The sequence below is a fragment of the Chrysemys picta genome, unplaced genomic scaffold (genome assembly GCF_011386835.1).
Source record: "Chrysemys picta bellii isolate R12L10 unplaced genomic scaffold, ASM1138683v2 scaf129, whole genome shotgun sequence".
NCBI classification, from domain to species: domain Eukaryota; kingdom Metazoa; phylum Chordata; order Testudines; family Emydidae; genus Chrysemys; species Chrysemys picta.
The window spans coordinates 52388-71577 of NW_027052836.1; the positions used below are offsets into that span (position 1 = coordinate 52388).

The 19190-nt window shown below is 52.6% G+C and overlaps 1 long non-coding RNA gene across 28 annotated transcripts in view; it reads left to right on the forward strand.

The window, feature by feature from the left end:
• Nucleotides 1-19190, forward strand: part of LOC135978124 (uncharacterized) — an 85273-nt gene that overhangs the window by 6358 nt on the left and 59725 nt on the right. For 8 of the 28 annotated variants that reach the window (XR_010595536.1, XR_010595542.1, XR_010595543.1 and 5 more), the window contains exons 3-4: nt 2433-2582; nt 2962-3047. This is a non-coding gene — a long non-coding RNA (uncharacterized LOC135978124). Of the gene's footprint in view, nt 1-2432; nt 2583-2659; nt 2798-2961; nt 3048-3652; nt 3721-8284; nt 8303-9810; nt 9980-15270; nt 15286-16050; nt 16108-19190 lie in introns of those variants that run through there. The other 20 variants (XR_010595545.1, XR_010595557.1, XR_010595553.1 and 17 more) reach the window with 13 other exon arrangements.

The window sequence follows — 19190 nt, forward strand, 5'->3', positions numbered from 1 at the left end:
TCGCCTCATTTTCTTGCTAAGCGAGAGACGGATTTTTCCTGTGGTGGTTTCTTTTCACAATTTTTAGTGTCTTTTTTCTTCGCGTTCATCCCTGTATATTTATACAAGGCACCCAGTTTACTGTTCCACCATTTCTGTTTTGGGGAGGATGTTTTCTCCATTCTACTAGACACTGTTCTCTTTATTGTCCTGACACCAATATAAAAACTGTTTCACCAAGCTAGAGGTTTTATAAAATGCCAAACGCTGTTGGGCTGTCCAGTCTAGAAATACCTTTTAGAAAATAACAGATCTTCCCACTAGGTCTAAATAATTATCTTCTATATTTCCCTTACTCCTACTGTTCATCTAACAATTATGGCACCGTAACAAATGTCATGGCCTATTTCCCACATCATTTCTCCTCCTTTTCCTCTCTCTCTCGGTCTCTGTCAAGCTTGCCTGTACTTTTCCTTTTATGGATAGCTTCATCTCCCTGTTAGACCAAAACTGTGTTAGATAACCAGTAAGGGCCATCAACTAAACCCCTTTAATCCTAATTTCTCTTGAGGGGCTTTCCAACCTCGGGGAACTTTTTGGCTAAAAGAAAAGCTCATCTCGGCCTATATTCGTCTGAACTTCTGACAACGTGGCAACCCTTCCGCACAACTCCTTTCACAAAAGACCAATTTCATATTTAGTGGGGTGATTGTTTTCGGTTACTTGACTGTGGGTTCACGCTGGTGATGGTCAAATGCGCAGATAATTGCAGCATCAATGCAACTGACATTTGGAAAATAATCAAATGTTAAACTAGCTTTTATGTTGACATTTTCTGACTTTCAAAAACATAGACTAAATATGCAAGTCAGAATGCATCAGTTCTCCCCAGGTATAAATCTGTGTGGTATAAATCTGCTCCTTGAACATCTGTCTGATACTTCTTTGTATAATGTATGAGGAAATGCAAGTGCACTGATATGACACACAGGATCACAACTAGGGTGACCAGACGGCAAATGTGAAAAATCGGGACAGGGAGTGGGGGGGTAATAGGAACCTATATAAGAAAAAGACCCCAAATTCGGGACTGTCCCTATAAAATCGGGACAGCTGGTCACCCTAATCACAACACAGACTGACGTACAAGCAGAAGGACATAAATAGACAAGACCGAGGTGCTATAGTTGTTACCTAAACACAAAATCTTACACAAGGTGAAGAACCGCCAAGCTATGGGAAAGGTGATTCCACGTCTCAGGAAGGATGTTTTTCATGCTCATACTCACAGAGTAAAACATACTCTTCGGTCTAGATTTGTTTTCATTTCAGGTCAAGGAAAAACATCAAAGAAAGGGCTTAACCCTAAGAGACACTAACCACTTCCTGCAAGGTCCTGATCACCCTGAACTCCCACTGAACTAGTGGGTGCTGAGCACTTCTCAGAATTGGGCCCAAAGACTGAACAAAGAGAAATTTTCCATGACCGAGAAAACAGAGTGACTGTAACATGCTGCATCTTAAGGACAAGATGGCAGCTGCATTAGGCAGGGAGAAAAATCTACTTTTAAAAGTGTAATCTTTAGAAAACAGCCTTTAATTGATATTGCTACGTGTAGAAAGACTAGTTAGACATAATAGGCAAGATTCTGTCACCCCTACTCACACTGAGTAATACCTCACTCTACTAACTACTGATTTCAATGGGGCTTGCTTGTGGGGTATTGTACTAGTCAACATAAGGGGGAGAGAATCTGGCCCAACATGAGACCAATGGGCAGATCCTCAGCTCATGGAATGCAGCATGGCACCATTGGCTGGCCCAATAGCATGAAAAGAAAACAGATAACCCAGAGTAGAAGTCAGTTACAGTGATTGGTGTAAGAGGATCAGAGCCAAAGCCTGACAATAATTTTTTTATATATATATGGAAAGAGAGAGATCAACTCTCAGAGCTCATCCAGAGCTCTGAGATAATAATAGAGAGCCTCTGACTAAGCCAGCCCTGATTACAGAATGGGCCCCACCTGAGAGAAATTAGGTGATCCCAGGTTTAACTACTGAGTGGGCCCAGCTGAGGAAGGGCTGGAGGAAAGAGAATGCAGAGAGTCAAAAGGTGCCTGCAGGGGCTTGAGTGAGCACCCAGGGGACAGATTGGGAGACCGAGAAGGGAAGGAAAGAGGTGAGGAAGGAAATGGTGCATGGAAAACTGCACTATGGGTAGAGGATTTGACTTGGTTGTGCAGTCCAGGGCCCTGGGCTGTAACCCAGAATTGAGACTGAGATTGGGACTGGATTCCCCTACCAGCCCTCAGCAAGTGGTGTACAAGGGTAGCTGAGCCCAGTAAGGGGGCTGCAGTCTGAATGTGACCTTGCTGAAGAAGAGCTGTGGAGAGGCTGGAAGCTTTTGATTTCTATGAAGAGAGTTTAGAACTTTAGTCTGTTCCTTCCAGGGTCAGCCATCCACACTAAAGACTGTGCCCTGGCTGGAGGGGTGAGTTATCTAAAAGAAACCACCACAGCCCCAGAGTGACTGTTGACAAGGGCTGCTACCCCACAAGGATACCGTGATGCCATGCCTGGCCATGAGGCAGTGCAGGGTGGTGAGTAAACCCTGTTACAATGCTTTTTCTTAAATTCCTTTAATTGCAGCGTGTCTGAAACAACTACACTTTTGTAGTTTTCCTTGTCTGCTCTCTCTTTTCCTACCCCTCACGGCAAGCACTGTATCTCAGCCCTAGTCTACATCCAGCTGATGACAGCACCTTTGGTGAACAGTAAATGACTGACTGACTGACCTTGGCCACTTCTATATTGCGTGAGTACATGTGCTGCTAGACCCCTCTCTGCAGAAGGGATTCTTTCAACAGCAAGTTAACATGAAGTGATTTACTTTGTCCATATTGGATACACGGTTCAGGGGGTGGGGGAACAACTCCAGGTTGCACGTGCTTTTGAAATGTTTACTTCCCTATTCCGTAGGTCCTTTGGAAGAAATGTCATACAAAATGAACTCAAAGATTGCCTACTTGGAACTTCTTCTTTTTTGGATGGGATAAGTATTGCTGGTAAGTCATATAAATAATTGTGCTGCTAACCTTTGAATTTACTTAGCTCCTGGCCTAGCCCAAATTTGGTTGTAGGTTGTCTTTGTTTGTTTTAATTCTACATAAATTGTGCTGCCTTGGAACAATAAATAAACTCCACACTAGAAAAGGCCCATTCTGTGCATTAAGGGCTGGCTTCCTCTCTCCTTTACTTTCATTCCATGAGTCATCCCCTGAATCCAGTGAGAAACTTTACTACTAAGACAGCGGACGTATGTGCTGTAGCAGAATTGATCCCTTGTTGCCACATTTTCAAGAGCTCGGTTCCCATTTGGGCGCTTTAGTGAAGCGGCCAGACTTTCAAAAGTGCTCCATACCTGCCAGCTCCCACCATTCTACCTTTTGAAAATCTGATGCTAAATGTTTGTCAGTGCCCTAATTATGTTCTTCAAAGGCAGAAGGAATGTGGGGTCTTTTGTGGTAGAGTAGTTCTGAGCCATTGTAGCTCAGAATAATAGAACAGACTTGATGCTGCAATTCAGCGAATGCAAATGATTGTAGTCCCTTGCTGAACTACATTTCCCAGGATTATTTCAACCTAAGATCAGAACTCTTCCTCTTCCCAGGTATAAATGCCAATGGAAAGTCTTGATAAAGGGTCTTAAACAGCATAGTGTAGAGACCATCCAACCAGGTATGCATGTATGTCTAAATGCCTCAGTTTCCTTAGCCCCGATTTAACTACTCTTGCCAAAAACTGTGGCATTTAAATTTTCCTGTAATTATATGCTTTCTTAAATACTCCTTTTTCACCAGCTCACTAACTGTCTGAGGTCATAACCTGCATGGTTCAGAATTGCTTGTGTGTTTGTCACTCTCAAGATGCTGGACTGCAAAAAGTAGGGGGGTTGGGGTGAAGCAGAACATATTCATGCAGACATCAGTTCATTTGTATACATACATACATACATACATGTGCCTATTCCATACGTGCAAAGAGACCTGAGATCCCCTGACTCATTTGTTCACTGGCATAGCAAGCCGTGATTCCCCAAACAAGAAAATAAACCTACATAAAGGATCACATCCCCCTCCCCCTCCCTCCCCCCCAGTGTAATTCACAAAATAGAAGCACTAGGTAATAGTGCAGCTGGTGCCATGGCCAAGTGCTGCTGGGTATGTATCTACACTAGCCAACAGTAAAACAGCCATCGCTCTAGTACTTTATATAGGTGGCTAACACCATTCTATTTAAAACAAGAATTGTTCATTGCGGTATAGAAAGGAGCCCTCTGGGATCTATTTTCAAAATGTGTCCCATTCGAGAAATAGACGGTTGCCCCATTGTCCTCTATTGGGGCAGGCCTTCAAGGATGTTCCAACATTTTATTTTGTAAAATATATGGGCTCTTCCTGATCTCCAGCAGAGGGATGCTCCACAGACGAGGGCTCTCGGCTCCAGAGGGAAGTGTAACTTGTGCAGTGAGTGCTGGGCTTGTTGTTGTTTTGTTTTTTCCGCCCCCCCCAAGCTCTGTCAGTCATATTTCCTGTGTGGCTTGGTGTATTCTTGAAGGGTTGCACAGAGCCCCTGATCTAGCTCACATTATTGGGGCTTTATAGATTAGGCCTAGGACCGCAAAGCAAATCCAGCACTGGGGAGACACTCCAGAGCGTTGACCGTGGCCTAATAAGCTGTTGCCAAGGTGATGCTGTCAGGAGTTTGGCCAGCATGCTGGACCAATTGAAGCTTCATCTCGATTGGGCTGATGGAGGCAGTAGAGTGGAAGGTAAAGGCATGTATTGCTGCAGCCAGGGCTTCATCTGGGATGGGCAGGGGGGTTGTTTCCTGCTTCTGTTGTGCATAGCTGGAAGTCTCAAACAAACATCTGTTACTTTAGGGACTGTCTTCCCCTCAATTTAACATACACATGATACCTTGTTGTAGGGGGTTAGGACAACTCACCTTGATGGTGTCTTTTCTTGGCATGCCCATATTTTCTTTATAAAAGTGGCTACTCTTGTTACTGACCTTCTGGGAAGGACTAATGGACAGGCAGTAGATACTGAGGAGGTGGGGCCAATATTTCAAAGTCCAAAGGTAACTTAGTTATCTGCTTTAGAAGTAGGTTTTAGTTTCCTGTTGACTTCTAGCTAACAGATCTTTTAGGGCCAAACCTTGGCATTTGCACAAAGCCTTAGGCAAATCCAGAAACTACATGTAACTGATCAATTTGCCATGCAAAGAAATCTGCCTACAAATGTTGAAGCCTTTAAGGAGGTCTGTTAAACATTTGGCCCGGAGAGTCATACAAGAAAGGTAGGAATGTAAAAGTTTGCTTCTCTAACGTCCACGTCCAGCATATGTACGTGTGTCTTTATGATGGCAGTTAAGGGACTGGGTGAATCTGCTTTAAATTGCAAAATCTGTTGGAAAGAGGGATGGTGTCCCTAGCCTCTGTTTGCCCAAAACTGGGCATGGGCGATGGGGTGGATCGCATGATGACTTGTTGTTTTCATTTCCTGTGAGGCACCTGGCATTGGCCACTGGTGGAAGACCGGGTACTGGGCTAGCTGGACCTTTGGTCTGACCCAGTATGGCCATTCTTATGTTGAATAAGTTTCATAAAGACGTGCTCAGCTGTTGAGGATCTAATCATCCCAGAAGAAATGTAACCTTTTCATGGACTCTCACTGTGCTGGCGCCTGACTCTGGCCGCAAGGGTTTCCCTACATAGTTGATCTCATTCAGCTGCTTGAGGACCTTAAAGGGCCTGTCCCGGGCAGCCTGTAGTTTGTTCGTTCTGATGGGAATGAGAGCTGTCACCTGGTCCCCGGTAGCATAGGAGCGGGAACGCGCTGGGCGGTTGTACCAGACCTTTTGCTTACGTTGGGCCCTGGCTAAATTCTCCCCGGCCAAGTCCATGAGCTCAGCAAGCTTTTCCCAGAAAGTCAGTACATACTCCACTTCTGATTTTCCATCAGGGGAGGCCTTCCCCTCTCCTTCGTCCCTCAACAAGTCCACAGGTCCCCTTACTCTCCTCCCATACAGCCACTCGAAAGGAGAGAACACGGTTGATTTCTGGGCCCCTTCCCAGTAGGGGAACAACAGCTGGGGTAAATACTGGTTCGGGTGGGACCCAAGTGAGAGTGCCAATTCAGGACAAATGGCTTAAAACAGGGCAGTTAGACCAAGGCTGGGTTTTTCTACCTCTGCGCAAACCAAACCAAACTGGCCAGACAAAGAAGACTTTGGTCCTACCCCACGGGCTTAACCACAAGTCACACAAGCGGTTCCCTTAGACACTCCAGTTTCCCAGTATCACCAACCGTGCCACTTGGTATGGGGGCAAATGGTTATGAAAACCAATACCTCAGCAAAAGAAAAAAGGTTCTCTTGATCCCACAGGACCAAGCCCCAGGTCAATATACAAATCAGATCTTACCCACAAATCACACTGTTGCCAATCCTTTAGAATCTAAAGGTTTCTTCATAAAAGGAAAAAAGATATAGATGAGAGAGAATTGGTTAAATGGGATCCATGACATACAGTAATGGCAACAGAGGCTCCTGGGGCACCTTTAAGACTAACAGAAGGATTGGGAGCGTAAGCTTTCGTGGGTAAGAACCTCACTTCTTCAGATGCAAGTCATCTTGCATCTGAAGAAGTGAGGTTCTTACCCACGAGAGCTTATGCTCCCAATCCTTCTGTTAGTCTTAAAGGTGCCCCAGGAGCCTCGGTCTGACTCTGTAAAAAGCAACAACCACGGCTACCCCTCTGATACTGGAGTAAGGGCAAGGTTATTGGTTCAGGCTTTCAGCAGTGATAGACTAAACTGCAGGTTCAAATCAAGTCTCTGGAGTACATCCCCAGCTGGGATGGGTCATCAGTCCTTTGCTACAAATGGCAGCTCTACACAAAGTCCCTCCAGAGGTAAGAAGCAGGATTGAAGACAAGATGGAGATGAGGCATCAGCCTTTTATAGTCTTTTCCAGGTGTAAGAACACCTCTTTGTCCTTACTATGGAAAACTACAGCAAAATGGAGGCTGGAGTCACATGGGCAAGTCCCTGCCTACTTTGCTGAGTTACAAGGCGTATTTGCATTCTCTCAATGGGTCAGTTGTATAGCCGATGGTCCTTAATGGGCCGTCAAGCAGGCTAGGCAGAGCTGACACTGACTTGTCTGGGGTGTCACCTAGAAGCACAGCATGATTTTGAAATACAGACAGTATAGAGCCAATACTTTAAATACAACAATGATATATGCATCCAGCTAGCATAATCATAACCAAAACCTTGTCTTAGAGCCCTTATTTGACCTCCTTTCTACCGGCTTTGGTGCCACTACAGGACCGTGGTTGCAACAATGATCTGTATGGTCCCAGATTATATCAATAATGTCACACCCCCAATGCAAAACTGATGCAGGAAGGGATGACACCAACATCACTGACTACATCCCAAGAGCCCCCCATCCTTGGGTTCCGTCTCACTACAGCTAGTATTGGGTTAGAAGCCGTATTCGTGTAAAACAGAAATGGTTTATCCAAGTCCCGTTCAATAACCTGATTTAATCTCTTTACAAACTCAAGGTAAAACTTGGTTAGAACAATAATGGATTGGATCTGCTCTTGCAGCATGGTTTCTGTATGTTTCATTTTCTTTTGCCAAATGCTAAAGAACATAGCTACTTTATCCATACAAGCTCTGGCCAATGTTTGGAACCCAGTTAACATCAAGTCTATGTAGAGATTAATGTTGTCTATAGTATAGGAATCCTGGCATTTAGCCGTGACAGCAGTGTGGTAGTATGCCTCGGTTTCCCTTTTCATACAGCACATTAGGTTTGGAATGTCTTTTCCCCCGTTGAAAATTCCAATACTGTTCACAGGCATCAACTGTGAATTATCAGTTTAACAAGGCCCTTAACATAAAGTATGTTCTCATGTAATTCTTTTAACATGTTCAAGGTGGTGTGTTTTGTTTGTTTTTTCTCGCCCCCGCCAGATTAGGCACATTGCACATTTTTACAGTTCTTGGTAATAGCAACACATCAGTTACAAAAATTACCGTTAGCAATAAGAACAAATTCATTGCAAGTGTCCATTTACAATCCTGTTTGTTATGCCACACCTTTGGCTCCATACCATTGGGGTTTGGGCATTTTAGGGTTAACGTGGGGCTTCCCTTTGCAAAAGTAAGTACTCTCTTTCCTCCATGTCCTGAAGGTTTAAATCCTGATTTCTCTTGCTTAACAGAATTCCCTGGCTGATTGGGTGCGCTGTCTGTGCTAACAGCTATTAGCAAGTCTGTCTTCTCCCAGTCAGTCAGGTAATTTGCATCAACGCAAACACTAGCTTTTAAATTCTTAGCTGCTACCAATTTTAAGACTGGACTTCTGTCCTAAAGAGAGACCACACAAATCCCAAGAGGCTGAGGGTGAGAGTTTGCTTGCTCTCCCCTGTGGCCGGCCTCAAGCATTCAGCCATAAAACTGTTCTGCTCTGAAACACCAGTAACCAAATCTGTCACACCCTGAAGCACAGACTGCTCATTTAAGGAATTAGCATGGAGACATTCCTGTCCCAACACTAGTGTCTTTCCAACAAGCTAGCCACACACAAGTTCAGGAAGTTTTTCCTTCTTGCCACAAGTTTCCACACCATCAGTAGGTAACATGATCAAATCACCTTTCTGCTCTCCTGGTGTCCTGGCTAGGATATCACCCTGATCAGACAGAATTGCTACATCCTTTTCCAACCACCCATTAGCAACAGGTAAAATACAAGCACCAGAATTGTCCGGTCTCTGGGATTTTGCTAAGACGCTAACTGGATGCAACCTAGTTACAGTGCCATTCTCCCTAGCAGACACAAACTTAGGACCATTCCCTTCCTGGGCTTTAGTTGAATCCAGAACCAACTCTGAGACCACTGCACTATCCTCAACCATCACAGGCTGAAAGGCACCTTCTGTCTGCTTCACAAAGAAGAGCCGGAGCCGCATTCTCCTTTTCCAAACACGCAGCTTGGGATCTCATTTCCCTTGTCCCGGCACGCAGGGCTGTTCACAGACAATTGCTTGGAGACCGAGGTAGATTCCTCCGTAGGCAAGTTAAAATACCCCTGACGGACACAGGCACATTTCCTTCACTGTCACAATTCTCCCCACAGGAAACAAGTAAGGTGTAGGGGCCCTCATTTTCCGCTATCCTTGCCTTCCCAAACTGCTGACTAGATAAAGCCATCAGCTCACAAGGCTGTCTAGGCTCATCCAAACTTTCTTTACCAGACACGTTTCCACTCCCAACAGATAAACTGCTGCTCTATTCACTACCCTGAGCTACTGTCTGCAAATGAGAGTTACCCTTTTCAGGTTCACTTGTATAAGCTGTACTAGCCACCAATTCATTACCCCTTAAAAATCTACCCTTTCCTCCCTCAGCTGGGGCTTCCATCTGTCCATCCACTTTAAGCTGCTCCTGAGAAACATTTTCCTGACCAATGAGATCTTTCTGTGCTTGATCTAATTCCAGATTCACTTCTGAAACATTAGGCAGGCAGGCAGACATTCAGAAACTTCGTTCACAGCCAAACTACTACTTTCCAAAGACAAACCTTTGGAAAAACCTTCCAAAGACACAACTTTAGACACAACCTCTCCTGTGCCTGGTTTGTGCTAACTTGACTGAACATAGCTCTAATATCATTTCCAATCATAAGATCCTTAGGGATTGTGTTTTTTACTCCCGCAACCATGGTGCCCTCAAATCCCTTCCATTTCAGGTGGATTTGAGCCAAAGACGCCCTGACAAAATACTCAGCTGAGGCTACAACAGTTACACTTTCATCTGGCCAATAATCTTCCTCCCTGACAAGACTTGCTTTAACCAAAGTAATATCGGCTGCGGTGTCCTTCCATGCCATACACCTTACTCCATTCACTTCTGCACTGGTAATAAACTCTGCATTATTTTCCCCATATTTAGCTTTAATATGAGTTTTAAGGTCAAATTCTTCAGAGACCACAGAAACAGCATTTGCACACAGGGCACCAACGGTGGGCTGTGTGTGGCTTGCCTGTGAGTTTATAACAGGATTAGCATTTACCGTGGCATTTGGGGTTGCTGGTTTTGGGCTGCCCTTCAGGGTCGGGCAATCTGGTCTCATGTGGCCAAGCACACCACAGTGATGGCATTTAACCTGTTTATTCTTGTGGTGAGAGTTCCTATCCTCTGGGCCCCCATGAGCTCCTTTAGACTAGTCAGCGCCAGGTTTACTTTTAAATCCTTTTCCTCCCCTCCCCCCACCCCCTTGAACTGGGCAGAATGGTGATTAGTTTTCCCTGGGGGTTTATACCCTCCTCGAGCCCTGTTTTGGGTATGGGCACCCGCAATCTCTGCAGCCCGTAGGACTGACTCAGGGTTCCTATCACACACAGCTGCTCTCACGTGGTCAGGCACAATGTCCAAGAACTGTTGTTCCAAAATTATTAAATCCAGCAGTTTTTCAAAACTCCCATGCGCCTTTGCTTCCCACAACCCACTTTTTAACAAAGCCCATGGGCTTATGAGCACATTCTACAGAAGTGCAATCATTAGACACTTTAAACTTTCTAAACTTAACTCTGTAAGATTCAGGAGTAACCTTGAACGGCCTTAACACAGAATCTTTAAACCGCTCATAATCCAAGGCTTCTTGTTCCCCCAGTCCATTAAATACCTCCCTGGCTTTTCCAGTCAGTCTGGCCAGCAGGACAGGCATTCGCTGATCATCAGGGATCTGGTACAGATTGCAGAGGCATTCAAAGGTAGACAAAAACTCCTCTCTATCCTCAGTATCATTGTCAATGGGACACGTCCTTTCCCAGTTTTGCTTGTGGCGGTGGGGAAGTGGAGCACCAGGTGCTCCACTCTTCCATTACTTGGAGCTGAAGTTTGGCCGTCTCCTGTTCCATCTGTGGAGCTTTCTCCTCCGCAGCCAGCAGCTCCAGACGCCCCTTACGAGCTCTTTCTTCTCTCTTATCAGCTTCTCTTTCTAATTCAGCTGTTTTTTGGTTTTTTCCAGCAATCAAAGATCTGCTAGATTCCTTTCATGCTCAAGTTACAGTTTATTTGTTACCTTCTGTACTCTCATTTTTTCTGCATCTTCTGTAGCCGCCGGTAAGGGCTGCGCTCTTGCCCCCGGATCACTGGCCATTAACAGCTCTCTCAGTTCTTGATTTGTAGCTTTCTTTCTAAAGCTTATCCCCTTTTCTGAACACAAATCTTCCAGGGCTTCTTTGCCAAGGCCCTCATATGCTCTTTGCTTACCCGTTGCAACTGCTCTTTAACCAACCAAACTCTCAATCCCAAAATTCAAATTTGGATCGCGTGGGGTTCTGACCCAGAGCTTAATTGACCTGGTTCTGTGGATCCTAGCACGACTACGCCACTGTAACGATGCTGGTTCTGGCAGGACCCAACTGAGAGTGCCAATTTAGGACAAATTGCTTAAAACAGGGCAGTTACAGCCCAAGGCTGGGGTTTTTCCGCCTCTAAGGCAAACCAAACCTGCCCCACAAAGAGGACTTTGGTCTCACCCCACTGGCTAACCACAAGTCACACAAGCAGTTCCCTTTAAACACTCCAGTTTCCCAGTATCACCAACAGTGCCACTCGTTATGAAAACCAATACCCCAGTAAAAGAAAAAAAGGTTCTCTGGATCCCAAAGGACCAAGCCCCAGACTCATGTCAATATACAAATGAGATCGTACCCACAAATCACGCTGTTGCCAGAATCTAAAATCTAAAGGTTTATTCATAAAAGGAAAAAAGATATAGATGAGAGAGGGAATTGGTTAAATGGAATCAATGACATACAGTAATGGCAAAGTTCTTGGTTCAGGCTTGTAGCCGTGATAGACTAAGCTGCAGGTTCAAATCAAGTCTCTGGAGTACATCCCCAGCTGGGATGGGTCATCAGTCCTTTGCTACAAACGGCAGCTCTACACAAAGTCCCTCCAGAGGTAAGAAGCAGGATTGAAGACGAGATGGAGATGAGGCATCAGCCTTTTATAGTCTTTTCCAGGTGTAAGAACACCTCTTTGTCCTTACTATGGAAAATTACAGCAAAATGGAGTCTGGAGTCACATGGGCAAGTCCCTCCCTACATTGCTGAGTTGCAAGGCATATTTGCCTTCTCTCAATGGGTCAGTTGTATAGCCGGTGGTCCTTAAGGGGCCATCAAGCAGGCTAGGCAGAGCTGACACTAACCTGTCTGGGGTGTCACCCAGAAGCACAGCATAATTATGAAATACAGACAGTATAGAGCCAATACTTCTAACTTTAAATACAACAATGATCTATGCATCCAGATAGCATAAACATAACCAGCAAACCAGAACCTTGTCTTAGAGACCTTATTTGACCTCCTTTATACCAGCTTTGGTGTCACTACAGGACCTTGGTTGCAACAATGACCTATATGGTCCCAGATTATATCAATAACATCACAACTTGTCCCAGTCCTGTGAGTGCTGGTTCATGAAGGTTTTCAGCAGCATCTTTAGGGTCCCATTGAACCTCTTCACCAGCCCGTTGGACTGAAGGTGATACGCTGAGGCCCAGGTGCGTCGGACCCCACACTTCTCCCACAAGCACCGGAGCAGAGTTGACGTGAAATTGGAGCCCTGGTCTGTAAGGAGCTCCTTGGGGAACCCCCCACTCTGCTGAAAACAGACAAGGCCACCTCCTCAAGATAGGGAGTAGCGAAATCTACCACCCCCAGAATGTATTTTTTTCCCCTGTCCGAATTGCCTTGCTGAGGGGTCCCACTATGTCCACGGCCACCTTCTGGAAAGGCTCCTCTATGATGAGCGGGGGCCTCAAAGCTGCTTTCTCCTTGTCCTGGGCCTTCCCCACCCTCTGGCAGGGATTGCAGGACCTGCAGTACTGCTGGATGGCATCAAAGATCCCAGGCCAGTGTAAGTTCTGTAGCAGCTTCTGCCTGGTGCGCTGGATTTCCTGGTATCCCGAGAGAGGGACAGCATGGGCCAGGTACAGTAGCCTGCGGTAGTACTTCTGGGGGACCACTGGCTGTCTCCTGATCTCCTCCCTTCCCCCCCCCTCCCCCAGTTCCACTTCCCCTTGGGGAGCCCATTCCCAAGACAGGAATCCCTTCTCCCACAGGAATCTTTCCAGGCAGCCTACCCCCAGGGGTTTTGCCGGGCTGTGGCCAGCAAGTTCCCTTAGTTTCTCTAAAGAGGGATCTTTCCGCAGCTCGGCCTGGAATTCAGCGGCTGGGGAAGGGATGAGGACCTGCTCCCTCTCAGTGGCTGGGTCCCAGGCCGCAGCCCCGCCAAGTCCTGTCCCCAATGACTCTTTTCCCGCTGGGGTAGGAACCTGCACCCCCGGCAGGCCACCGCCCCCCATGTCAGGGCAGAATGCCCTTCGCTGGCTCTGGCTACAGGTGATGACTAGGGCACTCTGGGAGCTGCCCGGCCAATCTGCCAGGTCACCCCCCCCCCATCAGCACCTCGGTAGGCAACTGATAATGCACCCCCACATCTTTGGGGCCCTCCTTGGCCCCCTATTTCAGATGTACCCTGGTCATGGGTACCTTAAATGGGGGCTCGCAGACACCCGTCAGGGTTAGGTAGGTGTTGGACACCAGCCGGTTTGGGGCCACCACCTCGGGCCGGGCCAGTGTCACCTCAAGTCCCAGTGACCTGCTTCCCATCCACCTCCAGGGGAATGAGGCACTCGCTCCTCAGGGGCCGCCCCACACCCACCCTGTACACTGAGCATCAAGCCTCCCCGAGGAGCTGGCCTGGAAGACTTCTCCCTCTTGGGCCATTGCTAAACTGCCAGTCCCACCTGCCTGGGGATCCAGCCCCTTTGAGGGCTCGGTTTGCTCATTCTGTCCCTGAGCTTTTGGCTCCGGGCCCATCTGTGGCCCCCCTGCCCACAGTAATTACACCTCAGGTCCCGTTGGTCTCCAGGGGCTGGTGGGTCAGCTCTGGTATTGGCTGTGCCTCTCAGGAGGGATTTCTCCAAGACTTCCTTCAGGGAAGCCCCTGGGTGACCCCCCCCTCCCCACCTTCTGCACTGACGTGGGCCTGTCCCCCTGGGATTCCCTTCCAGTGCCCGACCTGCTAACTACAAACTCATCCGCCAGCAGCCCTGCGTGGCACAGGTCCTTCGGCCTCTTGTCTGCAAATTACATCCTCAGGTCAGGGGGGCAGAGTTCATACAGTTGCTCCAGCTCCATAATTCAATCACGTCCTCCTTGGTCTGGGCCCCGCCCCATTCACCCACTTGCGGGTGTATTTCCCAATCAGCGTGACCAGTTCCAGATAGGTCACCCCCTGGGTCTTCTGCACACTCAGGAACCTTTTCCTGTACGCCTCGGGGGGTCAGCTCAAACTTGCGCAGCAGGACTTGTTTGAACAGTTCATAGTCCCTTGCTTCCACCTCATCCATCTGGCTGAACATCTCTGTGGGTTTGGGACCCAGTAAGGGGGTGAGATGCCAAAGATGTCTGCAGGGTCAACCTGGTGCACATTGCAGACCTTCTCAAGGGCAGTGAAGAAGGCACCTCTATCATCCCCTTCCTTAAACTGTGGCAGCACTCTTACATCTGAGTTCCCTATGGGCTTAGCTAGCCTGGGCCCGTCCGCACTCACCACGGTAGGGGTCTCTCTGCTTCTCAGCTCTGCCATCGCCAGTTCATGCTGCCTCTGTCTCTGACGGTCCTCCCATTCCTTCTCATGGTCCTCCAGCTCTTTCAGTTTCTGTCCCTTTTCCAACTCCAACTGTCTCAGCTCCACCAACGGGGAACTCGGTCGGGAAGATCCCCTGCTGGTCGGAGAGATGGGCTGCCTGGCTGCTCCCAGCCTCTCTCTCAGGAACTGGCTCCTTAGAGTGATCATTCTCTTCCAACTGGGCAATCAGCTGTGTCTTGGTGAATTTTCCAAGGCGCGGCCCTCTCTCTCTCTCTCTGCACAGCTCTACAATGTCCTTCTTAAGGACATGGGTATAGGCCATCTCCATGCTGTTCCCAAGGGGTCATGGACTCACAGGCCTGTACTCTCTCAGCTCCCCACAATCCCTGGGAGGAACCCCTTCAGTGCGACAGCCACTCTCAGGGGTCCACTCTTTCTTGGGGGTTAAGCCGGAGGCTCCTCCGCCTCCTGGAATTGCACCTCTCAGAGCCTCCAGCATGCCCATCTCTCGCTAATCCCCCTTTGTTTTATTGCTCCCCAGTCACTTACTGCAGGATGCTCTGTCCACGGGGTGCAGTTTGATCCCACCTCTGCACCAGCTGTCCCGGAGTCACCGGGCGATGCTCTGGAACTGCTCCCTACGAAGCCAGGCAGGACTCTGGTCTAGCATGCCTCCTCTCTTTGAGCATACTGTCTGCAGGGCAAGAAGCTTACAGAGCTTCGACCTTCCTGGGTCTTACCTTGGAGCATTCAGCAGCCCCTTCCTCACCAGGCGCTTCCCGCAGCAAGTCTGCCCAGGCGAGGCTGCTGAGGAAGCCAGAGGGCCCTGCACCCCAACTCTGCAGTCAGAGGTGACTCTTAGCCAGCGTACAACAGAAGGTTTATTCGTTGACAGGAACACGGCGTAGAACAGACGTAACTATTACAAACATGTGTGCCTTTCAGCCAAGTCCATCTTGGGAATCCTGGGCCAGACGCCCTGGATTCCCCTTTTCCAGTCTCCCGAGGCAGACTGCCAGCCTCCAGCCACCTGACCTGGGACACTCCCCTTGATGCCCCTCCTCCTTCTTGGTCTCACTTCGCAGGCCAAAGGTGTCACCTGGCCGCACCCCCCTCCTGGGTCTCAGGTTACATAGATGCAAATAGCTGGGCAGTCTCACCTGCCCTGAGGGCCTCCGCAAAATCACACTCCCAATTCCCACCAGCTAAGTATTGGTGCATTACACTGGGAAACTAAGGTACACACAATATTAGTACAGGACAGTAAGACTCGCACGCAACATAACAAGATAAATAAAACCCCACTTCGTCATATCCACAGAACAAACTACAGCCTGCCTGGGATGGGTCCTTCAAGGTCATCAAACAGCTGAATGAGGTAAACTATGGAGTGAAACTGTCTAACTGGGCTCACAGCCACTGGGTGTACCATGTCAACGTGATTGAAGCCATACTTTGACAGGGAGAATTTGGTACTGGCCATCTGTGGCCAGCGGGAGGAGCAGGAAGATGACCCACTCGTGGATCTATTCCCTGAGACTGGGCCGGCCCTTCGCCGGAATCAATTCCCCTCTCAGATCAGCTAACCCCTGCCCAGTAGGCTGAGATCCGAGAGGCGCTGCTCTCCAACGAGCCTGGGCTCAGTAACCTGGCTGTCCACCAGGTGGCGACAGGAGCCCACCCCGCGGTAAGATGCTCCCCGTTCCAGGTCACTGGGAAAAAAGCCCAACCTGGAGAGAGAGGTCAAGGACATGCTGGCTATAGGGGTGGTCCAGCTGTCTTCCAGCCCTTGGGCCTCTCCCATAGTGTTGGTCCCCAAGAAGGACGGGTCAATCTGGTTTTGTGCGGATTACCGGAGGCTTAATGCCATCACCAAGTTCGATGCCTACCCCATGCCTAGGCCTGATGATCTTCTAGACGGGACGGGGAGGTGGGGGTCGTTATCTCACTACTATGGATCTCACCAAGGGCTACAGGCAAGTACCTTTTGGATCTGGATGCTGGGCAGAAATCTGCTTTTATCACCCTTCTGGGGTTATAAGAGTTCCTGGTCCTACCTTTTGGGCCTAAATGGGGCACCTGCCACCTTCCAGCGTCTGGTGGACCAGATGGCCGCCAGGCCAGAGGGGGGCGCCCGCCGATGGCCGCCAGGCCAGAGGGGGGCGCCCGCCGATGGCCGCCAGGCCAGAGGGGGGCGCCCGCCGATGGCCGCCAGGCCAGAGGGGGGCGCCCGCCGATGGCCGCCAGGCCAGAGGGGGGCGCCCGCCGATGGCCGCCAGGCCAGAGGGGGGCGCCCGCCGATGGCCGCCAGGCCAGAGGGGGGCGCCCGCCGATGGCCGCCAGGCCAGAGGGGGGCGCCCGCCGATGGCCGCCAGGCCAGAGGGGGGCGCCCGCCGATGGCCGCCAGGCCAGAGGGGGGCGCCCGCCGATGGCCGCCAGGCCAGAGGGGGGCGCCCGCCGATGGCCGCCAGGCCAGAGGGGGGCGCCCGCCGATGGCCGCCAGGCCAGAGGGGGGCGCCCGCCGATGGCCGCCAGGCCAGAGGGGGGCGCCCGCCGATGGCCGCCAGGCCAGAGGGGGGCGCCCGCCGATGGCCGCCAGGCCAGAGGGGGGCGCCCGCCGATGGCCGCCAGGCCAGAGGGGGGCGCCCGCCGATGGCCGCCAGGCCAGAGGGGGGCGCCCGCCGATGGCCGCCAGGCCAGAGGGGGGCGCCCGCCGATGGCCGCCAGGCCAGAGGGGGGCGCCCGCCGATGGCCGCCAGGCCAGAGGGGGGCGCCCGCCGATGGCCGCCAGGCCAGAGGGGGGCGCCCGCCGATGGCCGCCAGGCCAGAGGGGGGCGCCCGCCGATGGCCGCCAGGCCAGAGGGGGGCGCCCGCCGATGGCCGCCAGGCCAGAGGGGGGCGCCCGCCGATGGCCGCCAGGCCAGAGGGGGGCGCCCGCCGATGGCCGCCAGGCCAGAGGGGGGCGCCCGCCGATGGCCGCCAGGCCAGAGGGGGGCGCCCGCCGATGGCCGCCAGGCCAGAGGGGGGCGCCCGCCGATGGCCGCCAGGCCAGAGGGGGGCGCCCGCCGATGGCCGCCAGGCCAGAGGGGGGCGCCCGCCGATGGCCGCCAGGCCAGAGGGGGGCGCCCGCCGATGGCCGCCAGGCCAGAGGGGGGCGCCCGCCGATGGCCGCCAGGCCAGAGGGGGGCGCCCGCCGATGGCCGCCAGGCCAGAGGGGGGCGCCCGCCGATGGCCGCCAGGCCAGAGGGGGGCGCCCGCCGATGGCCGCCAGGCCAGAGGGGGGCGCCCGCCGATGGCCGCCAGGCCAGAGGGGGGCGCCCGCCGATGGCCGCCAGGCCAGAGGGGGGCGCCCGCCGATGGCCGCCAGGCCAGAGGGGGGCGCCCGCCGATGGCCGCCAGGCCAGAGGGGGGCGCCCGCCGATGGCCGCCAGGCCAGAGGGGGGCGCCCGCCGATGGCCGCCAGGCCAGAGGGGGGCGCCCGCCGATGGCCGCCAGGCCAGAGGGGGGCGCCCGCCGATGGCCGCCAGGCCAGAGGGGGGCGCCCGCCGATGGCCGCCAGGCCAGAGGGGGGCGCCCGCCGATGGCCGCCAGGCCAGAGGGGGGCGCCCGCCGATGGCCGCCAGGCCAGAGGGGGGCGCCCGCCGATGGCCGCCAGGCCAGAGGGGGGCGCCCGCCGATGGCCGCCAGGCCAGAGGGGGGCGCCCGCCGATGGCCGCCAGGCCAGAGGGGGGCGCCCGCCGATGGCCGCCAGGCCAGAGGGGGGCGCCCGCCGATGGCCGCCAGGCCAGAGGGGGGCGCCCGCCGATGGCCGCCAGGCCAGAGGGGGGCGCCCGCCGATGGCCGCCAGGCCAGAGGGGGGCGCCCGCCGATGGCCGCCAGGCCAGAGGGGGGCGCCCGCCGATGGCCGCCAGGCCAGAGGGGGGCGCCCGCCGATGGCCGCCAGGCCAGAGGGGGGCGCCCGCCGATGGCCGCCAGGCCAGAGGGGGGCGCCCGCCGATGGCCGCCAGGCCAGAGGGGGGCGCCCGCCGATGGCCGCCAGGCCAGAGGGGGGCGCCCGCCGATGGCCGCCAGGCCAGAGGGGGGCGCCCGCCGATGGCCGCCAGGCCAGAGGGGGGCGCCCGCCGATGGCCGCCAGGCCAGAGGGGGGCGCCCGCCGATGGCCGCCAGGCCAGAGGGGGGCGCCCGCCGATGGCCGCCAGGCCAGAGGGGGGCGCCCGCCGATGGCCGCCAGGCCAGAGGGGGGCGCCCGCCGATGGCCGCCAGGCCAGAGGGGGGCGCCCGCCGATGGCCGCCAGGCCAGAGGGGGGCGCCCGCCGATGGCCGCCAGGCCAGAGGGGGGCGCCCGCCGATGGCCGCCAGGCCAGAGGGGGGCGCCCGCCGATGGCCGCCAGGCCAGAGGGGGGCGCCCGCCGATGGCCGCCAGGCCAGAGGGGGGCGCCCGCCGATGGCCGCCAGGCCAGA